Below are 8,928 nucleotides of genomic sequence, written 5' to 3'. Positions count from 1 at the left end.
AATTTGACTTTGATACAATGTCATATACATTCAACTTCTTCAAAGAAATTACACAATTGGACTTTAATGATAGATATATATTTTCCACGTTTGTTGACATCATACCTCCAATATTTTTTCATTTTTTATGTAATAAATTTATTTAATTCATCCTGGTTGAATTTAGAATCTTTGTTAATAGTATATAAGATATCAACTCTCACTAAAAGCAGAAGTAGGCAAGAACTACTAAAGAAGTACATGAAGATCCGTAGAGAACCTTTCTTCACTAAAGTCTTATCCTTCTTTTCTTTCACAGATCGTAACCAAAAATTACTTCTTCTCTTTCTGAAATACACATATGAGATAATATTTTCCTGTGTTTTGCTGAAGTTTTTGGCACTTAGCTTTCTCATCATTGTAGCCATTTTCTTAAGCTCTATCAAACTTTCAAATGATACTGAAGATTCTGATCAGTATCATTCCTTACCGTTTCTCTCTATACTAGAATTAGACTCATTATCATACAAAGTTGGTGATAACATATTAGATGAAACTAATTATAGTTTCGCTAATAATGCTGATGAAATCTATAGTATGAGGGATATTATTGTGGCCGAAGATAACCAAGAGTTCATCCCTCGAGTAGTTCATCTTGAATTAATAGAGAGTGCCACAGGGAGACATGATGATTACAAAGATTCCATACCAGGTTTTGCTCACGTAAAACTGATTGAGGGTGCCATTAGGAGCGATGAAGAGATTGTAGAGTTTCATAGGGATGATGGTTATGACGAGGATAACGATGATGAAGGTGACAAAGATGATGTTGATAATAGTACTTCAGATGATAGTAACGACGTTGATGATCTAAAAATTAGAATAGAAGAATTTATAGCCAAGAACATTAAGAAATGGAAGGAGGAGATGCTAGTTGACAATATTCGATACTTGGAATACTAGCTTGATATGGTTAGGATATTTTAAGGTTTGATGGTTTGTATATATACATGCTATTTTCTCTTTTTTCCCTTTGTTTTTTTTATAGGGATGTAAGGGTATTTGCAATTATAAAGGTGTTGGTAAATGTTTTTATAATTCAAAATGCTTCTGATGTAAGATAGGATTGGTGATAATAAGTAACATATACGTAATATATATGTATAGTTGTCGGATAATTTGTGTAAATGAAACTAATGGTTGTGTAATTATTATGAATTATAAATATAAATAATGTGTATGATATATATTTCATTTTTCTCATCAATATCGTTATTTAATTTCCGTTTTCACATTTCTTAGATAATAATAGATGTGATTTTCAGGTAAATATATATCATGGTTAACATAGGTTCAAATAATAATTAAAAAAAAAACTATTAAAAAATAGTCACAAAAATTAGGCCTATTTGATGAGACATCTAACAAGTCGACTGTTTTTTATTAATAGTCTAATAGCAAAAAAATGACCTCTAACTTCTTAATTGGTCGGTTGCAAGTTTCGAAATACCTAAAATGTGGTTCATAGTATTAAAAACGGGTATCTCGAAGCTTTTACATCGTATTGTGCAACCAATTTTGAATTCTTTCTTGGCAATGCAATATCCCAACTTGTCACTTTACTAAATCGTTGCACATATATTCCTAGAAATAAGGTTTCCATTGATTAAATCTTTCAATTTTGATTTGAAAAGCTATTTCAGAACTCTGCCCTATAAATGTCTGAACGTTGAAGAACATTTTTAAAACTCACTTTTCTCATGATTTTATTTATTTTGATGTTAATTTGGTGTAAAAATGTCATATAGTAATTAATAACATGCTAAACTTGGTGTATAGTGGAACATTAGCTGTAAAACTCATGTAATATATGAGTTTTTTTTTTTAAAAAAAAAGTTAAATATAAAAGTCTAAATATTTAAAAACTTTCGATTTATATGAAAATAAGAAAAATAATTAATTATTAAAATTGAAATGTTTTTTTTATCTTTTAAATTTAAACAAATAATTTAAATAAATAAACAAAAGAAACTAATGAACTTTAATTTGAAATTTTGAAAATAGAAGATAACTTCATTAATGAAATTGATATCAATTTATTAGTACATTTATTGTAATTATTACAAAATTTAACAAAATAGGAAAACTAATAAAATGACATGTGGAAAAAAAAATTAATTCAAAATAACCACAAAATGACATTTGATAAATTGAATGAGAGTGTGAAACCTTTATTTATTAAGTAGGATGGTATTGTATACATGTTGAAAAGGTATTTAGAAAACTCCGCCCTATTTCAAACCTTCAAAAACAATTTTACAACTTTTTTTCTTGAGTTTTTTTTTCCAAATATATTTACCAAAGTTAGATATTTTTATTTACATTATAAAGTTGTGTATATTAGACAACAGTCACATCATTGCGAAATCTCATGAATGTTTGGATCATATCTTCCAATAGAAATCGAGGAAGAAGTTAGTGTATATCTATAGTGTATATTGATGTATAGTTAGACCCATATTATGTATTAGGTTGTTGAGAAGGATGATGTGGGCAACCAGCCAACCACATGCCGTTGGACAAAGCTTGGACAAGGAAGAAGCTGAGATGGAGCTCGACACACACTCCCCTGGCCTTATGCGTATGTTCTATAGTTTTTATATTGTGAATATATCGATTTTGGAGAAAATACAATGTTTTAGAAAGTTGCAAAATCTAATGGAATAATTGTAGTTTTTTTATTGAAAAAGATATATCAAAACTACAATACTTTACGATTGGCACATGTTCTAAAATTGATCATCATTTTACGATTAGCTAAAAAGATGATTAATTTTTTAAAGGTTAAATCAAATATTGATATTTTTATGGTTATCTACTTATCTCGTTAATATATTATAGGAGAACGCCTATTGCGTTTAATATATTTTTTTGGGAAAATAGACATTCAATTTCGTCATGTTTAAAATCCCCAATAGTAGGAACTTGTTGGATTCAACCTTCAATTGAATATAATGTTTAATATATATGATCTTATTCAACTTGACTTTTTTAATATTAGAGTTTGCAAATGTACAAAATAAATTGTTGAAAATTTTGGTTGAAGTTTTCTTGTCGGGGACCATTGCAGCCTTAAATTAACTAATAACTTAAAAAAATTAGTTAAAGGTGCCCCACTTTTATATGTATGTTTTTATAACTGGAGTGCAATTTCATTCGGTTTAATATTCAGGTTTTTATTTAATATTTTTATTTATACTTTCATCATATAAATGCTAATGCATATTATTATATATATATTTTTTATTTTATTATTTGTCAAATAAAAGCCAAAATTTAACAAAATCCTACAAGTAACTATCCATTCCTCTGCAAAATGCATTGGACAATATGATAATATGAAATAGTAAAAAAAAAAAAAAAAACAATGTCGTTTTGGTCATTTTTATGCTACGAAAAAAAATAATATCATTTACGAAATTGTCTGCGAAAGAGGCCCATGTGGAACGTGCCTAAGCCCATTGTGGAATCCATTAGTATTACACCGAAAAAAAAAAATCTCTCATTTTTGTGAATTTCTCAATACCATGAAAAAGCTTTGAACTCTACGAAATGGCTAATTAGTGATTTAATCTAGACACACCGATTGCATAATTAAGTTTAAGGGTGATTAAGAGACAGTCTTGCACCAAAAGTAAATTTTAGGGACTACCTATACAACAAATGAGATATTTGAGCCAAAACGTAAGTTTTGATGTATCATAGGGCCGGAGGTTGTAATTTACTCTCTACTCTTTTAGTAAATAAAATATTCCATCAAATGTGGAAGTATTAGTTGGTCAATGATCTTCTAGCTTTGTTAATCTTCATGACATGTACACAATATATGAATAATCTATTATTTGTACAACATCACACACAATCGACTTTTGCGCTAAACTTCCACAAGTAGACTACGTTTTCCTCTCATTTTCCTTGTTATTATGGTGCAAAAGCATATACATTTAACATGTTCTTTATGATTTCTTATTTAATATGTTCTTTGACATCACAACTCAACACAGCTTCATTCTGTATATAGATATAATATGGTTTGGACATAGTCAAATCCCAAATCATTGTAAAACACATATACATCATACATGAACATACATACAAGTCAACCATCATGAACATTTACAAACATACTTCTCATATGCATTATATGTATGTATGTATGTATGTATGTACACACACATACACACACGCACAAAATATACTAATTCCCATCGGAAACAAAAGTAGGCAAGAATTAAGAAAAAAGTTCATGAAGATCGGTGGGGTTCCAAAACTTCTATCTTTCTTGGCTAAGATCGTTTCCTTTTTCCTTTCACATAATCACCAAAAACTTATTGTTCTCTTCAAGAAATTCGCATATGATGAAAAACCTAGCTACGTTTTACTTATGTTTTTTACAATTAGCATTCTTATTGTAGGCATTTTCTCTAGAATTGCTCAAGAAGATTTTCAATATCATTCCGACTCCTTTTTCTCTGCCTTAGAATTACATCCATTGCCATATAAATTTGATGAAGATATGGTATATGAAATTTACAGTAGCACTGATATTGTAGATGAAGACGACCAAGATTTTGTTCCCCGTTTAGTTCATCTAGAATTAGTCAAGGGTGCCAGTGGGAGCCATGAAGATTACGATCCCTCATTCAGTTCTTGTTGGACGAATCAAGGTTGCCAACAGGAGTGGAACAGAAGAATTTGTAGCTAAAAACATTAGGGAACGGAATGGAAACGGAATGATGGGATGCTCAAAGACAAGTTTCTTTACTAGGAATATAATATTTGCTAGATACGGTTAAACTTTTTTTTTTTTTTTTTTTTTTTCTTATATACCTTTGTTTTTGTGTAGGGAGGTTAGGAAATGAATTACGATTGTAATGTAAGATAGTGATGACGATACAGAGTGTCTTAATTTTTGCAAGGTATTTTTTATGTGTAAATATTATCATATATGTCTTTGCACAAGATTTTATGAGAGGGTTTTATTCGGTTTTAATTTGGCTATAGTTATGTTATGTTATAGTATGAGCGTGATAATTTTATTTTTTTCATTCTTATATAACTTTTATTTTGGTCATGCTTAGTGTTTGTTAGTAGTATGGGTTGGAAGGTTGTTTTTTTAAATAATAATTATCAAAAACTAGAAAGAAGCTACCAAAAGGTTGTTTATAAACAATAATTATAAAAAACTAGACATAAGCTATCAAAAGAACAGAGACCACAAATAGAAGGAAATTGTCGTAAAGACATCCAAACAAACCACTAGACTAATAACTTTCGGACACCTAGTAGAAATCCATAAAAAATATAACAATTTGAAGTCTTCATATAAAGTGTCACTACAAAGTATCAATTTGTTGATGAGTTTCATGGTTGATGTCATTCAGATGAATCACAAATATCATACATGGTGTTCTTAATCATGAGCCTTCGTTTCCAAATGTTGAAATGTTCCACGATTTCGGAATTGTAGTAGAGGCTTTAGCTATTTCTCACAATTAGATGTTTACGATGTTTGCAATTAGAACAATATTCATTGTTGGTGTATAATGGTAGTGTCTAACATTTGAAGTACATAACCAACGCAAACTGTCTTGTAACGTCCCAAAAATACGAAGTAAAAATTTCATTTTTCTATCAACCAAAACCATTCATTCAATAATTCCAAAAGATAATCAGAGTATAATGTATTATCAAAACATCAGAAATAAGTCATAAAAGATAGTGCGGAGAAACTCCAGGGGATGCAATGCGATCAAACCGAACCCTTCCCTTTGGAACCAGAAGTACCTGAAACATTTAAACATAAAACCTTGAGCACAAAACTTAGTGAGTTCCCTAAAATACTACATACCATACATAATATCACGGGTCTGTTTCAACCCCAAGTGAATGCTATGTGCCAAATCATAGTCTTACAATCACCTTCTTCCATGGGCCAAATCATGGTCTTACATACAAGTGCCAATGGCCAAATCATGGTCTTTCATGCAATTGACAAGGGCCAGATCCTGGCCATTCATACAACTGCCATGGGCCGTCTTTCATACAATTGCCAGGGGTCAAATCCTGGTCTTCCATGTAAGAGTCATAAAGACGACTAACATCCTACATAGTATATTGAGAAAACTCACCTCACACTTGAAGTTGACAACACCCAAGCTCGTACAGTCGAAAGGCTGGTGCTACACACCACCTAATGAAACATCCAAGGTCAAAAATGTAACACCCGGAAATTTGAGGAACAACTTTGGGTATAAATCTCCTTTTGAGGATTGAACATGGCGTGTTGGAGGCACCAACACGACGTGTCCAGATAAGAAGAGGCGCGAGTTTCATTTTGGGCAACATGCACGACGTGTTACCTCTTGGAACACTGAATGTTGATGGCTGGAATGAAACCCTAATCTTCCAGGTTTTGCTCCCTATTTAAAGGAATGTGGAGGCTAGGGTTTGTTCACCCTCAGCCCCTCAAGCCCTGAAGAAACCTTAATCATCTTTCCCTCCCATTTTTGAAGCTAGTTTGGTGTTTTTGAAGCTAAAGAAGGAAGACGGTGGAAGAAAGAAGCAAAGCTCTAGCAAGTAAGTCCCCATTCTTCAGTTTAGCACTCTTTTGGACCTTTGTAAGTGTCCAAGACTCGATTTTTATCATTCAAAGTTGTTAGATCTTGGGTTTTGTCCCTTTTTCTTCTTGTTCTTGAATGTTGGAATGGCTAGATCTCATAAAGTTTGCAACTTTATGAATCTCCAGGTCAAGGTGACCTAGTAGTGTCTTGGATCTGGTCTTTAATCAAGTTTTGATGCCATGCATAGAGATTAGGTCATAAATCCTCATTTTGACCTAATATGCGTTCAAGACATGTATTGGACATGTATGTCTAAAAAGCACCAACCTTTGGGATGGTTTTGGTGTTAGAATCACTTATGGAAAGGATGAACTTTAGACTTTAAGGATTAAGTGCATATTGGGTAAGCCCTTGCATTATCAAGCTTTATGGTTTGGGTTTTGGAACTTTTTGGTTTGACTTCCAACTTTATCCTTCTTAATCACATCTTGGTCTAGATCTGAGCTTTGGAGCTCTTGAAGTCGAAGAGACAGCTGGATGTATTAAGTTGTTGGAACTCAGGCGAACACGACTTGTTTGCAAGTCAACACGGCGTGTTGGTTGAGGTTTTCCCGACTATTTGGATGCTGGTGGAACACGACGTGGTCAAGGGGAACACGACGTGTTGGGTCAACATGGACTGTTGACCTTGACCGTTGACTTTGACCAAGTTGGACCTTGAGGGTATTTTGGGATTTCGATGGAATTGGTCAATTGGTGGAAATAGGTATCGGTTAGAGAGCTGAGATTCAGAGTCGGTCCTCATCAGTTCTGTTCAGTCAGCGAGATGAGTTTTCCTCATTGTACTTACGGGTCGAAGGCACCAAGGCCGACCCTTTGGATTGTTATCCTGGTTTATCATATGATGGTGTGATGTAGAGATCTGTTAGATCTATATACTGGTAGATAGGATGATGCTATGCTTAGTGATCTGTAAGATATGTCTGTTTGTTTACTGGCTGGTTATTTGCATTATTGTCTGTTATATATATATATATATATATATATATATATATATATATATATATATATATATATATATATATATATATATATATATATATATATGTGTGTGTGTGTGTGTGTGTATGTGTGTGTGTGTGTGTCGACACGGTGTATGTATGGTTGGGTTGAGGCGATCCTGCTTTGTGCTAAAGGCTAACAGACCCAGGGCATCCCGGATAGACTGAAGGCCAGTGGGGCGTACTAGTCAGGCCGAAGGACCAAAGAACGTTCCAGATAGGCTGAAGGCCCGATGTGGCGTAACAGTCATGTTGAAGGTTCTGTGAGCGTACCAGGTAGACTGTAGGCCGGCAAGGCATTCCAGTCGGACTGAAGGCTTTGTATGCATGCTTTTGTTGTTATTATTATGATATTGTGATGTGTTGGTATTTTAGGGGAACTTATTAAGCTTTGTGCTTACAGTTTTGGTTTATGGTTTCAGGTACTTCAATGGACCGTGGCAAGGTGAAGGTGTGACCGTACACATCCTTTGTTTTACAACTAATTGGATCTTGGGAGACTCTGATTTTAAATAATGTTTTGAAACAATGATTTTGTAACACTTCTATTAGACAAAAGGGTTGTTTTGAAAAGTTTTAATTTTTTTCAATTTTTGGGATGTTACAAAAAACCTTATTCTACTTTCTAAAATTGGCTATTTGACCAAAAGTCAACAAAGTCAAATAGTCAACGGTCACCACGTCGTAGCCAACCACTGGCCACGTCGTGGCTATCCAACACAGTCGCGACCAACTTTGCCACCACGTCGTGACAAACATGTCACCACGTCATGGCAACAAACCAGCAAAACAGTCGCAAAGCCTTCCTTCACCACGTCGTGGAAAGCATCATACCACGTCGTGGTTTTTGGCTGAAAACAACTTAATTGTTTAAGCTCTAAATATGTAAAGTTCTTTGCTCAAACTTTCCAGAAGGTATCTTTGCTTCATAAAGGATCATAAAAATCATTACTTTATGGACATGTATGTCTCCCTCAAAACTACTTCAAAAGGTAAGAAAAGTGACTTAGTTATCATGCATAGCTTCAAAACACTCCCAAGTTCTAGATCAGAAAGGTCAAACACTCAAAGGACACTCAAGGTTGATAAAGTTGGAAAATTTATCTGGAGTTCATCCCTAAACTCCAACCAAGATCATAAAAGGGACTCAAAATGCCATAAAAGGCAAGATCTAAGAAACTATAACCATAAAGGACAGAACATGGACACTCACAAGGGTCCAAAAGATGTACAAAAGGTTGTGATGAAGCTTGCTTGCTGCTCTG

The 8,928-nt window shown here is 33.1% G+C and overlaps 1 long non-coding RNA gene across 1 annotated transcript; it reads left to right on the top strand.

Annotated features, from left to right (window-relative positions):
- The first annotated feature begins 4,241 nt into the window (after positions 1-4,241).
- On the top strand, positions 4,242-5,032 carry LOC145109889 (uncharacterized). The gene is made up of 2 exons (XR_013709301.1): positions 4,242-4,295; positions 4,593-5,032. It is a non-coding gene; the product is annotated as an uncharacterized LOC145109889 (long non-coding RNA).
- Positions 5,033-8,928: the final 3,896 nt, after the last annotated feature.

Source organism: Lactuca virosa, chromosome 4 (assembly GCF_052849685.1).
Source record: "Lactuca virosa cultivar CGN04683 chromosome 4, Lactuca_virosa_CGN04683_v6, whole genome shotgun sequence".
NCBI classification, from domain to species: domain Eukaryota; kingdom Viridiplantae; phylum Streptophyta; class Magnoliopsida; order Asterales; family Asteraceae; genus Lactuca; species Lactuca virosa.
Note: the sequence above shows the minus strand (reverse complement) of the source record. Positions and strands in the feature narration are given on the sequence as shown.